This window comes from Ochotona princeps, chromosome 10, assembly GCF_030435755.1.
Source record: "Ochotona princeps isolate mOchPri1 chromosome 10, mOchPri1.hap1, whole genome shotgun sequence".
Lineage (NCBI taxonomy): Eukaryota > Metazoa > Chordata > Mammalia > Lagomorpha > Ochotonidae > Ochotona > Ochotona princeps.
Window position 1 is genome coordinate 57,571,955 of NC_080841.1, and position 22,310 is coordinate 57,594,264.

Genomic DNA, 22,310 nt, shown 5'->3' on the forward strand with positions numbered 1-22,310 from the left:
GACATTTAGTAAATATAATGCAGAAGGTTTTCCAAGTATTGCAAAAATGTCCATGAGGCATTTCGAAGTTTTTAGAAGGAATATAGAGGAACAAACACAGTGTCTATCTATAGTTATATATCTAACTGAATACACATTAGGACATACTATTACTTTTTGTTTAAATATGCAGTTAAAGCACAGGAGTATAATAGAATAAAGTATGAAAGCTAAGAACATTATGATAAATGGATTTAAAGTGTTTAATATTGTCCAAGGATAGAATATATTGCCCATAAAATTTTGACTCTGCTAAATGACAAGTACTTATTGGTAATGATGAATAAAGTGCTTTAGCATACAATTTTCACTTTAAACCCAATAAAGAATGGAAACAAAAATATGCAATTGCATAGAAAACCAGAAATAAAGGGAAAATGTAACACATTAACTAATGAGCCAAAGATCAAACAGAAAGAGAAAGTTCAAATATAATTTGCTTATTCTATGAAATGTACTGGTAATAAATGTCCCAGGTAACAGAAAGAAACCATTACCATGAAACTGTTTAAACATTTAGGTTTGTGAATTATGCAATTTATATGTCCAAAAGTTTCTGAGAGTGGGCTGTATGCAGACTGTGCAGCCATGTCACCAGTGATATTTCCTTGTGCACCACACTTTAAGCCTGGCTTGGAGTCCTACTTAGGGGACAAGGTACCCTCCTAATACTGTGAAGGAAAAGTAACATTTTAAAACAATTTTTAAAGATATATTTATTTTGTATTCCAAAGTCCGATATACAGAGAGGAGGAGAGACAGAAGATCTTTGCCCACTTCACTCTTGAAGTGACTGGAATTGCCAGAGTCAGCCGATCTGAAGCCAGGACCTCAGAGCTTCTTCCCGGTCTCCCACACAACTCCAGGGTCCCAAAGCTTTATGCCGTCCTCAACTACTTTAGCAGGCCACAAGCAGGTAGCTGGATGGGAAGTGAGCCCATCAGTATTAGAACTGACACCCATATGGGATCCTGGTGCATGCAAGGAGGGGACTTTAGTCACTAGGCTACCACCCTGGACCCAAAAATACAAACAAAACAGAATTAACGTGATATTTTTAATTTGAAAGGCGATTTTATAATGAAAGGAGAGAGGATCTTTGATCCACTGATTTACTCCCCAAAAGGTTGCAGTAGCCGGAGATAGGTTGATTTAAAGTCACAGCCATGAGCTTTCTCCAGGTCTTCCATATGTTTGCAGGGGCCCAAGGACTTGAACCATCCTCCGTTAGCTTCCCAGGTCATAATCAGGGAGTTAGAGCAGGAGTGAAACAGCCAGGTCACAAACCAGAACCCTAATTGAATGTCAGCACTACAAGGCTAAAGATTAGCCTGTTTGGCCACCACACCAGTCCCTGGAAAATCTACCTCTTTCCTCCCATCTTTTCTTCCATCTTTCCTCCCTCCCTCCCTCCCTTTTTCCCTCTTCCTTCCTTCCCTCCTTTCTTTCTCTTTGTTTTTCTCTTTCTTTCTTTTTTCCCTTCCTTCCTTCCTTCCTTCCTTCCTTTCCTTATTTGTTTCATTTTCAACTTATTTATTCCTGTTAGAAAGGCAGACCCAATTTATGGCAAGAAGAGACAAAAAGACTTTTTACTTGGTGGTTCTCTCCCTAAATGGTAGCAAAAATGGAAGCTTTTTGAATAGATGAAAGCCAGGAGCTTCTTCCGGGTCTCCCAGTGTGTATGTGTATATGGTCCTCACAATTTGGGCCATCCTCATCTGCTTTCCCAGGCCACATACAGGGAGATATATGGGAAGTGGAGCAGCCAGGTTATGAAACTACCCATATGAAATCCTGGTGCTTGTTGGTCCCGGCGGTGTGGCCTAGTGGCTAGGTCCTAACCCTGAATGTGCCGGGATCCCAAATGGGCATCAGTTCAAATCCTGGCAGCTCTACTTCCCATCAAGCTCCCTGTTTGTGGCCTGGGAAAGCAGTCGAGGGCGGCCCAAAGCCTTGGAACCCTGCACCCACGTGGGAGACCTGGAGGAGGTTCCTGGCTCCTGGCTTCGGATCGACACAACACTGGCTGTTGCGGCTCACTTGGGGAGTGAATCATCGGATGGAAGATCTCCCTTTCTGTCTCTCCTCCTCTCTGTACATCTGACTTTGCAATAAAAATAAATAAATCTTAAAAAAGAAAAAGAAAACCTGCTGCTTGGATTTCTCCATTGGGCCATTGTGCTAGGCCTAAAGTGCACTTCTTTCTTTGCATTCCCCCCACAAAGGCATCTAGTAACCAACCGGAAGACAGCATGGTTTTACTGCCAGTAGAGGCTATGATGACTCATACCGCTCATGTGTGTGCTACTAGGGAGTTTTGTCGGGGACATACATCCGATTTCTCCATTGGCTTTGAGGTCTGACCTGTGAGGCTTCAAGGTTTCCTCATCCACTTTACACTGTGAAGTGCTCCAAATTCCCTGCTCTATCACGGGCTCCAGGCTCAACTTAGAAACTGGAGAACTCACTTCAAGCTGACTCTGTGTACACCTCTGCACCTTCCATACATAGAACAGGCTTGTGGGGCTTAGAGTAAATTCTCTGTTACTCTTTGTAGCAGTTTTACAAACTATGGGTGTTGGAATTCTGTGACTGATAAGGCTTCTCTGTCTTTTTCACACATCTGAAACCAAGTGTTCTTTTATCAATGAGCTAAAATCAGTATTTGTAGAAACCACAGTCTCTTCAGTAAAAAGTGACAGAAAAGTTTGACTTATGCATGAAAACACATGAAAATACAACGCTACCTTACACCCTTAACAAAATCAACTTTAAATGGAGCAAGGATCTAAGACTATGAACTGATAATGCCAGATTATTAGAGGAAAGCACAGGAGAAATTTTGTAAGACATTGACATAAACAACCACTTCTTCCAAAAGCCCTCAAAAGCACAGGAAATAAAGAGAAAAAATGTTCAAGTGGGGTTACATCAAGCTAAGAAGCTTTTGTACTGCAAAGAAAACATTCAAAAATGTGAAGAAACAGCAAACAGATTGGGGAAAACATTTTTTAAAAAAAGATTTCATTGTTTTTATTGCAAAGTCAGATATATAGAGAAGAGGAGAAGCAGAGAGGAACATCATCTGTGTGGTGATTCACCTCCCAAGTGACAGCAATGGCCAGTGCTGTGCTGACCCAAAGCCAGGAGCCAGGAACCTCCTCCAGGTCTCCCAGGTGGGTGCAGGGTCGCAAGGCTTTGGGCCATCCTCAATTGTTTTCCCAGGCCATAAGCAGGGATCTGAATGGGAAGTGGAGCTGCCGGGATTAGAACCAGTGCCCATATGGATTCCCGGTTGGTTCCAGGTGAGGATTTTAGCCATTAAGCCCCCTTGCTGGGCCCAAGAAAACATTTTTAACAACTAGGAAACAATTATCTGAGATAAATGCAGAACTTAATAAGCTCAACCACAGAAGAGATAATCCAGTTAAGAAATGGGAAAACAGTGTATAGGCAATTTTCAAAGAATAAAATAAAAATGGCCAACAAACAGGTAGATGACAATTCTATGGATTATTACCAATAGGGAAATGAAAATAAAAACCCCTATGGAGTTTTACCTCACCCAGTTAGATGTCTATCACTTAAAAATAAAATATACACAATGCTGATGAAGATATTCATGGAAATGTTCTGTAATACACTCTTGAAAATGTACACAATAGCTAAGATATAGAAACAACTCATGTCAATCAATTGAGAATTGCATCTTGCTTGGACCAATCTTAATTGATACAAATCCAAACCTGCATCATCCATAAGTATTGAAAATCAAATGTCATAATTATGGACTAGAGCATAACAATTTTCCAAAAGTGACATTTGTTTCTTTGAACATAATACTGAGAAAAGGAGAATTAAAGAAGATATTCTGTGCATATCAATATCTTTGATGTTCAAAAAAATGTTAAATTAGGATATATTGTTTTGGGATATAAGCTTTACTTGGGAAATCTATGAATGACAGCCTATTGCATGATTATCGTGATAATTGCTATGAAATGGAGAAAATACTAAGTTGTAAGAAAGCTGAATTAAAGGAGTTTCTAAACTCCTGTCTTTGATACTTATGGTGGTTTTAAATATATTTGCTTTGTGATTACCTATTGCATATAACCGAAGTATCTGAAAAAGTGATTACACACAGAACACAAAGTTAACATATTAATTATATTCTTAGATTTTAATACCTCACTCTTCTGAAAAGTCCCATTAATACACTCAAGGCCAAATATGTAGGTTAATCAACAGCACTAATTCACATAAGGGAAAGAAATGCTAAGAACCTCACTTCATTTTAAAATTACTAGTAATTTTCTAATGTTTTGACCCTTTCATGATTGCTTTGAGCTTTAAAATAGATATCATGAATAAGATTAATATGGAGCCACATACTCAGTCATTTTCTTTTAGGATACAACCAATAATTTTGAGTTGCTAAGGGAAGAAAAGGTCACTATTTCTTTTATGCTATTGACTAGGAGAAATCAATAACATAATTTGTTTTGCAAGCAATCAGTTGTCCCCCAGCAAAACTGTTAGAATATTGTTTTTTATGATTGTGTCAATTAAAGGTATTAGTTATGAAAAAACATTGTCATCAAGAGTTGTGATGGTTACATGTTGTTATAAGATTAACGATAAATGTTCTCCAGTGTGCTAATGTTAATAGGACAAACTCATAATTCTTTGATCAGATCTTGTTATGTGATGTTGTTATGTAAGTAATCTCCTGCTTTCCACAAGGGTACTGCTGCGTTGTGTTCTAGCTAAGGTTTCAGACTTGTGAAAAAACCATCTACTTTTGTTATATCTAGCTCTGCTGCTAACCTGAATATACCTTATTTTTCTACAAGCACTGTCATTTATCCTGGGTTGTGCCATAATTACCCCCAATATCATCTTTTTTATACCATATAAAGCCACCTATGAGTTATTTCCTTGGTAGCAGTAGAAATATTCTTTTTCTCTTATAAACAGTAAAATGTCGGGTTATTCCAGGAAAAACTTAAATGTGTCATTGAGGTGAAGTTTATAAAGATCAAGGAATGATTTAATAAGCATTTAACAAACTTTATCATAGCATTAAATGATAAGATCTTATAGCAAGATTACATAATCTTTCTATATCAATTCTCAACTAGCACTTGCTAAGTGCATTGTGTAAGTCATCGAGATAGAACAGCTGATATTTTTCTTTCTATGTATTACATCTTAGAAATACACGAGGAAATGTGCACATACAAATAATCACCTCGCCTTATTGTCAGCCATTTAAAATAATTTCTGTACACTTACGTTTTACCTTAAGGATATATGGAAGCCTCATTTTATAAAAGATTTGGCGTTTAACACAAGGATGACAATAGATATTTTAGCATAATTGAAAAATTCACATGGGTTAAAGCCAACATTTTACCAATAATTTAAAAATGTATATGTGTCCCCATATAAGAAGGAGCTATCTTACAGGAGTCTAGAACATTATATGCTCTGCACCGGTAAGCACAAGTGAAAACTGGCTTATTTTTGGTAATTCCTAACATGTCAATTCCTAATATCTATCACAAAGTATTTTGAAAATCATTGCAGTTAGACCAAGGATCATTTTGATTCTGTAACTTATACCTGTCTTGTTGAACATTAATGCAACTGACAAAAATAGGCTTTGATATTTTCTTCTTTAATTGAAAAAAAGATGCACTTGGGACATTTTGATGCCAAGTTAGTAAATCTTGAGGGAAGAATTTAATATTAGAAATATGGATATAAACTGAGAATGGACTGAATTGGCTCTACTCTAATGAACTGTGACATTTAATTCATAATGGCAGAAATTGCAGCTTAAATCCTCATTAATCAGAATGCAGCCAAATCACAAATCACTAATCATGACTTTCTTCTTATTCCCAAAATGATTAAAAAGAATAAACAATGCAAAGAAACGCACAGCAGAACACATTGGCTTCACATAGCTTGCATTTTTTAATGCAGAAATGAGGAAAAAAATTAATCTCAAGCAAACTTTAAGTCCCTATTCTTATGTAAGTGGCACTTGACTTTTCTTGTGGGTGTGCACATGTATGCAGTGTGAGCAATCAATGCTTTTAAAGATACCTCATCAAAAAAGCACTCCCTGGCAAAAATTATATGCTGAGGAAACTGCACAACATACAGCAAACTACGGTTTTCCACTTTCTTTCTCCTGTTTCCCACTTATTGACTCAGCATTTGGGGATTGTTAATGCTATTAAATCAAAGCAGGACATCATCTGAAGAAAACAGGCATTTGTTTGAGAAGGCTGCACGTACAGAAGCGCTGTGTATCTGCAACAATAGTCATTGAACCTTGGGTGGAAGAAATCAATCTGTAATTCAATTTATTGTCTTCTCACGAGCAGAGCAAGATGAAACAACCCTGCTCTTAACTAATGATCCTTTCCTCGTATCATAACATTCCTCCTTTGGTCTCATAAGAATTGTCAGTGATTCCAAATTTTTCTGAATTAACCAAGGAAAAGTTGGTAAGGCAAGAAAATTCCAAAATAGTTTGAAGGTACCATTTATATTGAATAGCCCAAGGGACCAAACGTTTGAGCTCAGATGAGTGAATGTCCAATGTGGGAGCTAAAAGAATGCGAGCACACTGCCAGCATGTTTGAGTGAAATGTTGATGGAGTTGGAAAAATTCTGAAACTGCATTGTAGGGATGGAGTCATTAGTAAACACATTTGCAAAATGTATTAAATTTTACTCTGTCAACGGATGAGTTTTCTGGTGAATTTTACCTCAAGAAACTTGAGGAAATGTTTCCTTTCTCACAGTTGTAAATTTCTTCAAGTTGCTAACATTATGTATACAAAAGGACTTCAGAAAGTTCATGGAAGTATGTATTATCATTTACTTAAACACATGAGGTCCATGCCTGTGCAACTACAGAAACAAGTGTCCAGCGTGCATTCTATCCTAGACTTCATAAGCCTTTATCTTTATGTCCCAAAGTAAACAGTTTATCTTTCAATTCCATTTTTCCATAAATTTCTGGAGTTCTCCTCATGCTCAAGTGTTCACTTTCCATGTAAGGTCATTTAAAAATATTCACTGTGAATTCAGTAACAATAAAACATTTTCTAATTTCTCGAAACAAGTAGCACTGATTTTGTAAATTAGGTATTGAAAATATTATCAAAAGTGGTTGCCGTCATAATCAACCATATACATGTTCTTTACACCATCAACCATCAAGTATAGCCAAAATTCTTTGAAAATTCTAAAGTAGCAAAATTCATAATCTGATGTCATCCTATGCTGTCTTGAATATTCTAGTTGTAAGCATTCTCTACCTAATACCACCATACAAATTTCAGGAAATTTTTATTTATTTCTTTCTTTGTTACAGTGACAGTTGGCATCGGATGTGCCGTAAGACTAAAGTATGTTAATACTCTGCATTACAGTGGCTGTTTTCTCACTAGTATGTATGCTTGCTTGAGCAGAGTTTATATCTTATATTTGTTTTCATAGTGTCTAATACAAAGTACTTAGGGAAAAAACTGCATTCAGTATGTAATTTTATTAATGCTGACTTTGTTCTTCTCAGTAGTATAAAAAAATCCATTAATATTCCCTTTCCAGCTTCTTATATTTGTTTTTTTAAGGATTTATTTATTTTATTACAAAGTCAGATATACAGAGAGGAGAGATAGAGAGGAAGATCTTCCGTCCGATGATTCACTCCCCAAGTGAGCCGCAACAGGCCAGTGCGCGCCGATCCGATGCCAGGAGCCAGGAACCTCTTCCAGGTCTCCCACGTGGGTGCAGTGTACCAATGCATTGGGTCGTCCTCGACTGCTTTCCCAGGCCACAAGCAGGGAGCTGGATGGGAAGTGGAGCTGCGGGGATTAGAACCGGCGCCCATATGGGATGCCGGGGCGTTCAAGGCGAGGACTTTAGCTGCTAGGCTACGCCGCCGGGCCCCAGCTTCTTATATTTGAATAAGCAAGTAGGCTCAATGAATAATAGCTCTTGGAATAAAGCTTAGTTTCATATGAAGTTACATTGAGTAAGGTATGACACAGATAATTACTGTCTTATATGAAACTACATAAAACTTACATTAATTGGAATAAAAAAGTATTCAGGTATGGTAAATTGGTGTAATGGTCAAAACATTGGTACAACTGCAACAAATATTTAAATGCATGAGTTCAAATCCTAGTTCCACTTCTGGCTTCCTGCTTATTTTTTGCATACTCTTAGTGGCAATGTTGAGTCAAGTAGCTTGATCCCTGCCACCTACCTTGTGGAACCTGGATTAAATTTTGGGCTCCTGGCTTTAGCCTGACATAGCTTAGCCATCGAAGGCAACTATAGAAGCTAATCAGTGAAAAACTACATGAAAGTCTTCCAATGGATGACAGATGCCCAAGTACTTGTATTGTCTTCTGTTGCTTTCCAAGGCATATTAACAGGGGTCTGGAATAGAAGCAGGACAGCTGGAACTTAAACCAGTACTCTGATATTTTAATACCTCCAGTTTTATAGAGGAGCAGAATTAAGGAATAGAAAAGAGAAACAACTTACTGATCATGTTCAAGTTGACAATATCAGCTCCAGTTTTTAGATGAGTAAAGCCAAGAATGAAGGATGAAAGATTTGCCATTTTTCTTTTCATTTAAAAAATTAGTGGTGTCAGGATTCAAACTTTGGTATGCTGTTTGAAAAACAAGATTTTTCTCTGTCTATCCCATTGAAAAAGAGCCAAAATGCCTTCAGATACTTCTGTTAAAAGTAATTGTATCATTCAGGATAACTTTTGATAATTCCATGTGATGTTTAGAAACCAGAGACATACAAAGTGTTCTGAACATAGCACTTAGCTCTAGTGCACAGTTTCATAGTGGTGACTATCTTGTGTGAGACCACTGGTGAATTACAGCAAAACCAGAGGGATGTAGTGACAATGGCTACTTCCTTGACAACCATGTGTACATATTAATCTCAAAGACTATGGTTGACAACTCTTCTCAGTTCATCTAATTACTCAACATTCAAATATATATATATATAATTACTTTGTGTAAATTGCCATGCTGGTATTGGAGATACAATAAGAACAAACGAAAGCACATGAAAATGTAGCAGAGAAAAGTAAAATAAACATTTTCTGAATCTGGGCCATTCTGTGTCCATGAGAGGTGAGCTGTCTGGCTCAAAACAGAGTTAGGTCTAAGAAGTGATCTATAACTGAATTTGTTCCCTGGAGCATAAGATTGGCTAAAAATATTTATTTTAGTAAATTTTTGGTATTAGTCTGGCGTCTATAACATGTCAGAAGAGACCAGAAAAAGCATGCTCGGTAGACAATGTTATTCAAGCTATATCCATAATATTTGATTCTTAGAAATGCCATGAGATTGCAATGAACTTTCTTCTTAGCACTTCCTGACACGGTCCTAGAAGTTTTCAGACATTACATTGATGCCTCCATTCATCTTAGGAATTTTTTTTAATTCCCTCTTGGTTTTTTCTATATCCTATTGTTAATTTAGCATCATGTTGTTCAGTTTCCAAGTATTTGCACATTTTTTTTGGTATATGAGTTACTGATTTCCAATTTCATGCCATAGTGATCTGATTAGATGAACAGTATGATCCTACATCTTTAAAATTTGCTGAGGCTTGTTTATTAGATATGGTGGTAAAGATTGCTTGTGCTAGGGTCAATTCGGATTTGGCTTCCTTGTTCTTCATGTTGTGGGCATTTTGTTCATTATTTCATTGAATACATCTTTTATCACAGCTTCTGCTTCCACACTTCCAAAAACTCCTAGACTCTTATATTTGGCCTTATCACTTAATTCCTGGATGATTTTCTCAGCTTTACTGAGTTCCTTTGCCATACTTCTGACTGTTTATTTTAGCAATAGTTGTCCTCCAGCTCTGAAATTCTTTCTTCTGCCTCACTCCTATTATTGAGGCTTTCTATTAAAATTTTAAACTTTAGGGCCCGGCGCCGTGGCCTAGCGGCTAAAGTCCTCGCCTTGAAAGCCCCTGGATCCCATATGGGTGCCGATTCTAATTCCGGCAGCTCCATTTCCCATCCAGCTCCCTGCTTGTGGCCTGGGAAAGCAGTTGAGGACAGCCTAAAGCCTTGGGCCCCTGCACCCTCATGGGAGACCTGGAGGAAGTTCCTGGCTCCTGGCTCCGGATTAGCACAGCACTGGCCGTTGTGGTCACTTGGGGAGTGAAACATCGGATGGAAGATCTTCCTCTCTGTCTCTCCTCCTCTCTGTATATCTGACTTTGTAAACAATAAATAAACCTTTAAAAATTAAACTTCAATTATTCACTTCTAATAATTTAGTTCATTTTTCAGTGTTGCTATTTTTTGTAATGTATTCCTTAAATTTCTTGAAATTCTGTATGTGCTTCTCATTGTTTTAATGAATTTCTAAAATTCTTTACTCAGCAATTCCTGATGTCTTTCTCAGTTAATTCTGAGATTGAAATAATCCTTTACTCCTTTGCGGAGGCTGAAATAGTCTTTTACTCCTTTGTACTTCAACCTCTTCTTTTGCCATTAGTCATTGCAAATCTGATCAATCAATTCTCCTTGGGACTGCTTTTTAAGCACTGTCATCCACGGTCTACAGGAAACAATTGCTGCTCCCGTTCATTACCTGATTCTCCATTTGTATCACTTGCACCACTCCCTCCATCAAGTTTTAGTCCTGGGCTACTGTGCTAAGCTTCTGCACAGCCCCTGAAGCTGGGCTCCCAGGTCATCACTGTCCACTCTGTGATCCTGTGTTGTAGCTGCACTGTTGTCTGTTCATTGTTTCTCTTGCTTGTGGTTCCAGCAGTACTGGTGATTAGGGAGACCCTGGCTGTGACTTCAAGCAGGATTCCAAGGCTGTCAGTGGTGTATAGATTTTTTTCCCCCTCTTCTTGCCAGAACCTGCCTAGCAGGTAGGTGTAAGAGCAACACAGACCTATTTTGGATGGAACCTGTAGGATGTCATGTTAGTATTAATTTCTTGGTGGGACCACTGAATTGCATTGAGCCAGAAGTGAGTTCTACCCTGGCTTAGCACATGGTGGCAGCTTACTGTTGTCCCTCAGAGGCATTGTTGCAGTATTCAAATGATTCCCAATGTAGCTGGGCCATAAAGGCATCGCACTCCCACACCTGTCCTCAAAGCCAGTGATCTCACCCTCCCTACCTGTCGTTGGAGCTCTGAATGCCTCTGGGTTCTATGTTTGGCTCAGTGCTCCTTTGCTCTCTTCGCTGATTCCCCACATCCGTCCCATTGGTTCTCAAGTGTCTCTGCCATTGGCCTGACCACTCCTATCTCCCGGGAGAGTGTACTTTTTGCTTCTCCTCCACTAACCCTTCTCTGTTTTAACATGTTCTCATCGTTGTCTACCATCTTGCTCCCCACAAATATAAAAACAAGTGAATGTCACCACAACTAAGGTAGAGAAGCGTGCTGTCACTCCCCCAAATCCACTCGTTATCCTTTGTGGAACTTCCAATATACTTATGTTTAATACTCATAGTTCAACACTACACAGCTATTTTTGAAAGAATTTCAATAAGTAAAAGTCTTACTTGTCTTTATTTTTAAATATTTGCAGAACTTCTGTTGTAGAGCTAGATGCCTGCCAGATGTATTCATTTTACTGTGAGAACTTAAAACATTTCTTGTGCTACATTTCTGTTAATGAGTTCTATCAATTCTTGTTTCCTTACAACCGTCTGTATTGTTTTTAAAAGTTATTTTTACTAAATATAAAATTCTGGGCTGATACATTTTTTCTTTCAGCACTGAAACACTTATGAGGTTTGTAAGTGTAGTGTAGTTATTCTTTGTTGTTTCTTGATCTATAATCTGTTTTTTTTTCACTGCCTTCAAAATGTTCTCTTTAATTTTGGCTTCTAGCTGTTTGGATGCTGCACAAACAGTTGCATCAACGTGTGTATGTGTGAGAGTGTTTGCAAGTGTGTGTGACTAGCTTGAAGTCCTTCTTTGAACTTTGGAGCTTGGGATTTTGTGTCTATTGGCTTCTGAATGTTTTGGATTGTTTTATCTTCTTATGTTTCTTCTGCTTCATTTGCTATTCTCTGTATGTAGTCCGGTATCGTGTGTGAACCATTGGACATTTTCTGCCACTCTTCAGAATCTCTGATGTTTACATTTATTGGATGTTGTCATTCTGAAAAAAGCATTGACTTGGCATGGTCTAAGCAAAGAAGGATTGTCCGCCTCTTTTGAAAAAAAATAATCTATTTGTTTTCTTTCCTTTTTCATATGCCACATGCTTTGTTATGTGGGCTGTTGGATTCTCTGTCTCTTTATGAATACAGGGCAACTGTGGTTTTAAGTGTTTTCCCTGTGTTTTCTTGCTTTTTTTGGGTTTGGTTTATTCAATCCACTCTTCCTCGGTGGTGCTCAGAGAGTTTGTATTGAAAAAGAATCTGTAAATGTATGAACGTTATTTTTGTGTCTCTTTCATTTCAGTCTTCAATAATTCATTAACTTCCTTATCTGAGTTCTTGCAAGGTTTGGAGCAGCTATGCCATTCTCTCCTGCTCTCTCCGTGAGTCGGTGTTCACATTAAACTCGCCCTCGGTACCTACTTTTCCTAAGTTTTCAGCCTTGTGATTTAGAGTCCTTAATTGCTCTTTGAGAACATATAGTTTTAAGAATTACCTTTGCTAAATATTTAATGTTTTTTCTCACTCTTTTTTTGGGAGTGACAATCCTTTTAACTCTCTATATCAAAAGTGCAAATCAATAAAGAGTATTACTACTTAACATTTTACTAAGTGCTCAATTACTAGAATTAGAGCATTTGCTTACAAATGATTATAAAATTAAGAATCACACTGAGGATGTTCTTGTGTAGCAAATTAAATCACTACCTTTGATGCTAACATTGCATATGGGTGCCAAGTTTTTATCCTAGTTGCTCTACCTATGATCCTTCTATCTCCCAGGAAAAGCAAAGAAAGATTGCCCATATGCTGGAGTCCCTGCCACCCAAGTCCGGATGAAATTCTAGTTCTTGGCTTAGGTCTTGGTCATTTCTGGCTGTTTTGGCCATCTGAGGAGTGAACTATCTTCTCTCTTTCCATAACTCTGGCTTTCAAATACACAATTCATTTTTTTTAATGATTCACAGAATTTCTGAAAATTTTAGGTTCTACTTAGATGTAACTTAATATTGGCTAGAGTTGTAGTATTCTAGAAGATATAATGGATATGCAGAATATGCAGGGTTCCAGCAGATGCAAATATCATTAAGTCAATGGAGTTGCAATAAATTCAAGTGCCTTACAAGCCTAGAAAATTGAAATCTTTGGCTGGACTAGGAACAGTGGCCCCTTGATTGTCAGACACCAAGGAAAGTATATCATGCTGCATTAAGATCCTGAAGGTATCTAGTGATAGCCATTATAAACAATGTTTAATAAATATTCACAGGCAGGTGATCCTATAGTGACATGATGGAAGCCTAACTTCCGTTAACCCCAAGAAAATTCAATATAGAGATATTTAGTGACGTAAACTGATAATTTTTAAAAATTACATTATTTTATTTTTAAGGGAAAGTGGGGGGAGGCATGGAGAAGTGGAGAGGAGAGGAAGAAGTACAGGAAAAGAGGAGGGGGTGAGGGACAGAGGAAAGAGAGAATGTAGGTATGCGTTAACAGATAGCTATGTTGTAAGTGGAAAATCTGGGACTTCCATGAGGCACTCAAGTATGAGGTTCAAATGTCCTAACTGATGACTTAAGCCTGCCCTCAAACCCATATTCTTACTGTGTACTTTCACATGAATTGCAGTGCCTGTTTAGAATTCTGCTCACTTACTTTAACACAGTTTCAACATGCTAAAATCATGATTCAAATTTCCAGTTTCCTAAAATATGATGTTTCAGTAAAATATTATAAAGTTGAATATTAAACAGAACTGGTTTTCCATACTTATAAGTTAGTGTCTTAGACATAGTAGAATTATGTAAGTATATGGTTAGTTTTGCTACTTTTATCATTGGAGTACTTGAAAATAAGACTACCTTTAGCTTACAGATAAGACTTAATTATTAATGACATATAAGTTAAGTTTGCAGTGGGATAAACTCTAATAATTTCTTTAAAAATGTATAAATGTAACAGCAGGATTTATAACTAAGAATAATTTTAAATATGTAATGCAAATGTTCTATTCATAATTGAACAAAAAGCACAAAGATCTCTTCTCTATACAAATTATGGTGCTAGGCATTAAAATATCACATTTCTCAATATCAGAAGGAAGCAGCCAGTTAGTAACAATTAATTGTGTATGTCATAAACTTGTTTGGGAGCTTAGGAGATGAGTGGATGCAAGTATCAGTTTTGTCGTAACTGATGAACTTAGCAGTGTGAATTCATTCTTTGCAGTAAGGTGGTTGTTTAGGTTCCATCCTGCTCTCCAGGTTTGATTTAAAGTCAAATCCGAATCATAGTCAGCTGAATATTTAAAAAGCATCTTGATTATTAGCTTTAGTTGAAAGGAGACATGGGTAAAAATATGAATCTGTAGCAGTCCACAGGGAACGGCTAATGATTTGACTGCAAGATCAAGCATAGTAAGTAAAACAATTGGAAAACTGATGAAAAGATGAGCTCTGAGTTTTGGATGACTTTCTCTGAGTGGATGTTGAATGTGAAGGTACTTGTGCCCCAAGTGAATATCCCAGCTGAATTTTTAGAGGAGTATAATTGCAATAATCAGTTGGAAAAGACAAGTTATCTTATGTATATGTCAGTTAGCCTCTTTCTCAGGCCCAGTGCTGAATAAGCTGATAAGCTCAGTGCGCATGGCTGCAGGGATGGGCATAATGTGTATACTCCACAGCACAGACTTCCACTTCTCAAGGATGATTCAATTTCAATCAGCTCTGAAGGCCTTTAATGATGTGTTCTACTGATACAAATAAGTCACCTGTTGGCATCGGCTATTTGTACTATTGGGAATGGGAACATTTTATTCTTACTGGAACACACGCTGATTCTAGATATGAATTTTTGTTTTGCTGCCATGAATGTTTCTGTTAGTCCTTTGTAAACATACAATGCCTCACTTGTCATCGTGATTGTCACAGCACAGATTCTGAAAGATAAAGTTCTTTTAAGGACCATCAAACCAGAGAGTGAGATGATGTCTGTGAAACTGACTAGTTTTAGCTGGTTCCTCATCATCCCGAAGTAAGAATTGTGCAGAGGCCTGTTGAAGACCAAACTATGATCCCATCTCGGCCAGCATCTTGTAGGACTGGAATAAGTTTATAATCCAGGGAATCAAGAGGTGGCACTGTAAAGTTTTCCTCTAATGCCTCATAAAACCCAGTCTTATACAGCTCCCGATCTCTGCAGGTTCGCACTTTTAATGATCCAGAAGTCTTTATTTCCAGGAGAAGGACACTGTCAAGGAAAACATCATGCCAGGTAGTGGAACTAGTGGGATGTGAAACCTCCCTGTATTGGATGCCTCACTCAAGAAAATCACAGGGAAAGGAGAGGATAACTTGAAGGAATTGGATCCTCGCTATAGAGAAACCACTGAATTGCCGCAACACCATGGAAGTGAGAAACAGTGATTGAAAATGAAAATGATTCCCTGTGCACAGTTTAAAACAACTTGGCACTGGAGTGTTTTGTGATAAAAGTTAATGGACAAGTACAACAGAGTAGTGCAATTGTCCACACCCTAAGGGAATAAAGATGTGAAGTAACTGTATCTTAGAAGCAAAGGAACTATTCATCAACCATACAAGGAGGAGATTTTAAGTATGACCTGGTGAATTTTGACGGAAGTAGGAAATAATGATTGAGTGTATTTCTTATTTTAATATAGTCGTACATATAGTATTGGTGCAAATTATTTTTAAAAATTATTGTTAGTTCACTTGAAAAGTAGAGAGAGAAGAAAAGACAGCTCTTCCATCTGTGGATTGACTCTTTAAATGCCTGAAGCAGCTGAGTTTGGACAAGGCTGAAGCCTGGAGCCAGAGCCCAGTCTCAGCCTCTCCAGTTGTTGTCAGGGATCCAGGGGTTTGAGCCATCATCTGCTGCCAGAATCTGCAATACTAAGGAGCTGGATCAGAGTCATAGCTAGCACTTGAGCCAGATATCCTGATCTGAGATTCTAGCTTTCCAGCTGATGCATCAACTACTGAGCCAAAAACCCGCCCCAAATTCTTTTCTGTTTTCCAGTATTCCATTTCTTCATGACTTAACATAAGTTGTATTTGTAGCTTTTAATATTATATTTCAGGATTTATGTTGCAAAATATAAACAGAAAATGTGACGTAGACCTAATGAAATTATTAGAATGGATTAAAGGAGGCATGGGGACATGTAAGTCATTATGAGGAAAGGATTATGTCCACACTTGTGTTAAAGATAATTGCATCATATTGGCAAAGTCATCATTTTAGTTCTCACCTTCCTGGGATGTTAAATATAAATAAATTAAAGGCAAATTTAGAGATAACATTTTAAAAAGAATGAACTACAGCGTCTTCATAATGGATTCATTTAGCTAAGTAAAATCACATTTTCCTGAACTTTTTAACGTATGTGCCTTGGTTTAGATTGGCCAAAAGAAAAATCTATATGCGACTTGGAAGGTGAAAGTGAAATGGCACTCACACTGCTGTAAGCTATCATGAAATCCATGCACGCTGTGACTCATCTGTTGCTCACCTTGTGGATTGGGGCAATCGCCAACTCCACAGCTCCTCTTACACCTGTGTGTCATCTCCTTCTGCTTCCCTGAGGCTTGGGACAGATGCACAAGTAACTCCATGGCTGAACTCCCAGCTTCTTTCATGGAGTATGTGCATTTCTTGTTTGGAGGTGGTGAGAAACAGATGTGCGTTTCAGTTTGTCCTTGTGAGTTTCCATTGATTCTTGTGAGTTGCAGTCTGTGTATTCCCATACTTCTGGCCACCACATATGCATCTCTGGCTTTTCTTCCTGACCATCGACTCTGCTGCCTTACAACTACTTTACAACCCCTAAAATGCACTAAAATATGATTGTAACTTTAGCCTGTGCTTAAACACCTTTGGCTCTACGTTTTCTATTGGTGAATATCATGTTTAATGGTGAATTACACCTGTGCAGACGGTGTGGATTAAAACTACGTCTTTGTAAAAACAGATAAAGAAGGAGGGGGGATTATGGGAAATAAGGAGAGTGTGATTGTCTTTTTGGAATTACACCTATTGAATGCATAAAGTCTGTTCTCTTTAGAACAACAAGGAAAGCTTAAAATCAGACAGGAAACGGTCAGCGTGGATTCACTTATACCTTACTAGGTGGGACACAAAGATTAGTTACTTCTCACTAAGGTATTGAAGATTTCTCTGCACACCCCTCCTAAAAGTGTTCTGTACCTAAACTGTTGACATATGTCTTGTTACAGTTACAAGCCAGTCTAGACTACCCAAAAAAAAAGCCAGGTTCAGCAAAATTATGCTTCAATGCTATAAAATGCTAAATACTACAATGAAAATAGACCCGAGACAGCTGAATAGTAATCTATAGCCATTTTAAGGTATATAGAACCCGGTTGTATATAAACTAAAATTGAAATGTCAATGAAGAAGTCACAGGATATGGTTAAGAACTTGCATTTTTTAACATATTGGTTACTCAATACTATGTCAATTAATTCCATAACATTATACAGTGTTGCTGATGTCATGTTGGGACTCTTAATTGATCGGGATGACACTCTGCCAGCTCTACCTTCAGACCAGAGATGGTCTCCCCCAATAAGCCGTTGAACTTATCTGGACAATAAGATGCTGGACTCTATGCTTGGTATATGCTTGCAATGAAAGAATTTCAACTGAACTTGAACTGTGGTTATGCAACAAGGTGGAGTAATACACCATGGGGGGAGTGTTTGGGGAGGGGTGGGGGGAATCCCAATACCTGTGAAACTGTGTCACATAATGCAATGTAATTAATAATAATAATTTTAAAAGGAAACACACAATTCACTAGAAGATAGCACAAAACTGAACTTATCTTTAAGTTGAGCATTATGAGAACATTAAAGATGAGTGTGTCTGGGCAGGCATGTGGTATGGTGGTTAAACCACTACTTGGGATGGCTGAGCAGAGGTCCAATAGCATGCACCTTGAAAGATATCAGATTATGGCTCAAGTACTTGCGTTCCTTCCACCCATGCGGAGGATCCAGGAATAGAAATGGAATATGTAACTCATGTTTCTTGGTGGCAAGCTTTATTTACAAACCACTGAATTTTTCTGATTCTTTTGTGTGAAGGAAAAGGAAATGCGGATGAGAATGAGTGAATGAGGAAGAAAGGGAATATCATTATGTTTTTAGAATTGTATCTACAAACCATATTGAATCCGTGAAAAACTAATGAAAATTTAATCAAAATTAAAAAGATTCATCTGTGAAAAAAATCTGTTCTCTTTATATTAATAAAAGCCCAAATAGCAATAAAGATGAAAGAAAAATGTTTTAAAAATCAGGTTTCCATTGATTTTTTCAACCACTTTCCAGAATTCCTAGAGAAAATGTTTCTTTATGTCAAATACATATATGTATGTATGCTTATATATATATACACATATATGTATGTATAATTTTCTATTATCATAGTAGATTTTCTTTCTTATAAAATTGTAACAGATATAACAGGTATACACATTTACCTAACTTTGAAAAATAATTTAAAAACAAGAGACATGACAGAAGTAGAAAAATTTTAAGTGCATAAATAGAAGAGTTTGAAAATTTTGAGTGACTTGAAAACTGAAGAATGATTTACATAAATAAATAAAATTAATAAAAAAAAACTTTAAGAATCAGCCATAAAATTAAAAAGCACCAAACTAATAATTTCAGGAAAAAATGAAACATTTACTAGATGATTTCAATGATTATCTTTCAGAACAGGATATGGCAAACATTTTCTTTAAAGGACCAGATGATACAATATATAAGCTAATTGGTCACATTGGTTTAAATTGTATTATTTTTCTTTGGGGTTTTCAACTTTTGTAGTTTATTTACAAACTTTTAACAATGTAATAACTATCCCTTACAAAATAGCCCAATTTCTAGTGTTGAAACAGTTTCAAGTCTTTCTTTCTTTCTCTTTTCTTTTCTTTCTTTCTTTCTTTCTTTCTTTCTTTCTTTCTTTCTTTCTTTCCTTCCTTCCTTCCTTCCTTCCTTCCTTCCTTCTTTCTTTCTTTCTTTCTTTCTTTCTTTCTTTCTTTCTTTCTTTCTTTCTTTCTTTCTTTCTTTCTTTCTTTCTTCCTTATTCTTATTCTTATTCTTATTCTTATTCTTATTCTTATTCTTATTCTTATTGGAAAGGCAGATACACAGAGAGGAGGAGAGACAGAGAGGAAGATCTTCCATCCATTGATTCACTCCCCATGTGACCACAATGGCCGGTGCTGTGCCGATCTGAAGCCAGGAGCCAGGAACTTCCTCCAGGTCTTAACTTCAATGTGATTTACCTCCTCTGTGAATAATAACTTCACAATTCTAACTAAAAGGTGGGTATCCAGTGTCCTGAGACACATTTAAAGTTTAATATAACATAGTGATACTAAAGTTCTCTTTTATTCCAAAGAATGTCAAGATTTTCTGTATTCATGGCATTCATTTGAGTTACTTATTAATTGTAAGATACTGTATTAATCATGAAAGTGTTGAAATAATTTGAGATAACAGACCGCTCCTGCCTGGTGTTTTGTTACAGTGCGTAGTTATCCCCACACCCAGCATCATTGTTCCTGGGTTTGTGTCATGGCGTTGAAACCCTAGCCGTGTTGTTGCTAATGTTCATGCTGGGACAGAGCGGGGGATGACTTAGGTAGTTGCTCCCTGCTATCATTGTGTAAAACTTAGATTCACTTCTAGGCTCTGTTGTTGGCCTTGGTCAGCTCTGCTGCTTCAAGTTTTGAAGCAGTGAAACAGTGTACTGGAGTTATTTCACTGCTTTTCTGTTTTGTCTCATTGTCTCTCAGCCTTTAAAATAAAATAATAGAATGAATAAATTTCTTTTTTTTAACGACAAAATTGTGTTATATTTCAAGATATCAGCATCTTTTGTCGGTAATTGATCTATTAGTTTGATTAAAAAATGAAACAATAACGATGCAGGTGGCCCAACAGCACACTTAGACAACTTGGTCTAATTGGTATGTATAAAATATTTTCTTCAACAATGCCATCATACACAGACTTTTTAAGTTTCCATGAAAAATTACTCAGGACATAATACATCTAGTATCATCAGACAAATCAGAAGTAGAAATTATATAATGTATATTCTGAGACTACAATAGATTTAAATTAGGAGACAATAATAGAAAGATGTCTAGAAAGTATCAAATAATTTTGAAAATGTACAACATTTTCAAAAGTAATTCAAAGGTCAAAGAAATTTCAGAAAAATGTTTCAGGAATTTGGCAAACTAACTGAAGGTCCAACCACTGTCCCTACTGCAGCAACATCTGCTAGGTTCCGTCTTAACCTGGGAGGGGACAGGGGTCAGACCTGGAGCTAGTGTGGGTCCTCAGATCATGGGAAACTACATTAGGTATTAGTGTCTGATTGCCTCCCCCCCGCCACCCCTCTGCTCGGCTTTCTACTCCCTTCTTTCCCTCTTTCCCTCTTCTCTCCCAGCCAGGAGACGACCACATGGCTCTCCTGCCTTCTGCCCCACCAGCGAATCAGGATGTCTGAAATCCATCAGCTCTCTCACACTCTTCCTCTCCTGCTGTCAGATGAAATTGCTTTCTTTCTTTTTTCTGTCTTTTTAAAACATTATAAATGTATTTTTCATAATACAGTTCATTAGGGTGGGGGATTTGCCCTTCCACCCTCCCATCCCTGCCCCACCCACCGTGCTCCCCTATACTGTAATAATTTCACTCCTCAACAACAGTCGCAAGTCTTTAGAATGAATAAATTTCAGTTGTAGACTTTATTTATAAGTATTATGTTGAAAAGTCAAAAGATTTGGCTAGAAATCTTTTGACATTTTAATAATTAATGGACTGTAGATTTAATATAGCTTAAACATAAATATTAATTTTATTATGTAAACTCAAAAACAGATTGTATTAAATATAATTTAAAATATTATTTAGAAGTGATAAATCAACAAATGATAGTTATAATCTGGGCTGCTCTGTTTAATTTTGATTCTGTATTACATAAGTGCTGCTTATAAAACCTGTATGCGAAATTCTTTTCAGTAACCTTCATGCATAAAAAAACAACTCTTACTTCACTTTGAACAATCATGCCCAGAGGTATTGAATTTTCAGGGAATTTAATTCTCTCTGACATAATTCAGAATGAAGGGAACCGGATTGTTTGATAATAGAACATTGCACTCTTCTGTTACGTTGATGGTATAATGTTCTTTTAAAGGGTTTTTTCTTACGAAAAGAACAAATTTTATGTATTTCATAAGTACAATTTTAAGATAATCACATTACTTTCCTCCCTCTTTCCCCTTGTTTATACTCCTGTGAAACTGTGGGTTTTTTCTCCGTTTTATGTATTATATTATCATTAGTGAATATTTATGGTATAATATAAAATATATCTTGGAAGAAGGAATTCATTGATTCCCCCCAAAAAGCTTGGTTAGTTACACAGGTGTCAGAGATCCAGTAAGTTACCTGGTAAAATAATCATCATATTGACCCATGACACTAATCATGGGTCACCTGATTTGGTCAATGTTTGAACATTGCCTACAAGATAAATGAAATCTTATTTCATTATTTAAGTCTTGTAGCCAAGATACATCCACAGTACTTATTAGATTTTTTTAAAATTCAGAATGGAAGATCAGCAAATATCCTGAAGCCTACCAAAAGCAAAAGAATTAAAGGAGAATTAGTCCATAGTTTGAATCTGCAATGGAACCCCCAATATTTCTGGATTTAATAGAGGAATTAAAGAAACTGTATAGTCTCGGGAAATCCAAATAGGAGGGAGACATAGAGGTCCGTGACTTTTCAGATATATACTTTTTCGGCCTAGGACAGTTCAAAAACTGTCCAATATGCTGTCTGGTAGGTTATCAAGGAAGCATGTAGACATAAAACGAAACAAAACAACCAAATAACTTGTATATGGGTCACCAAGTGAGAAAGAAACTAAAGTGACCTTGAAGAATTTGAGTTTTGCAGTAGCA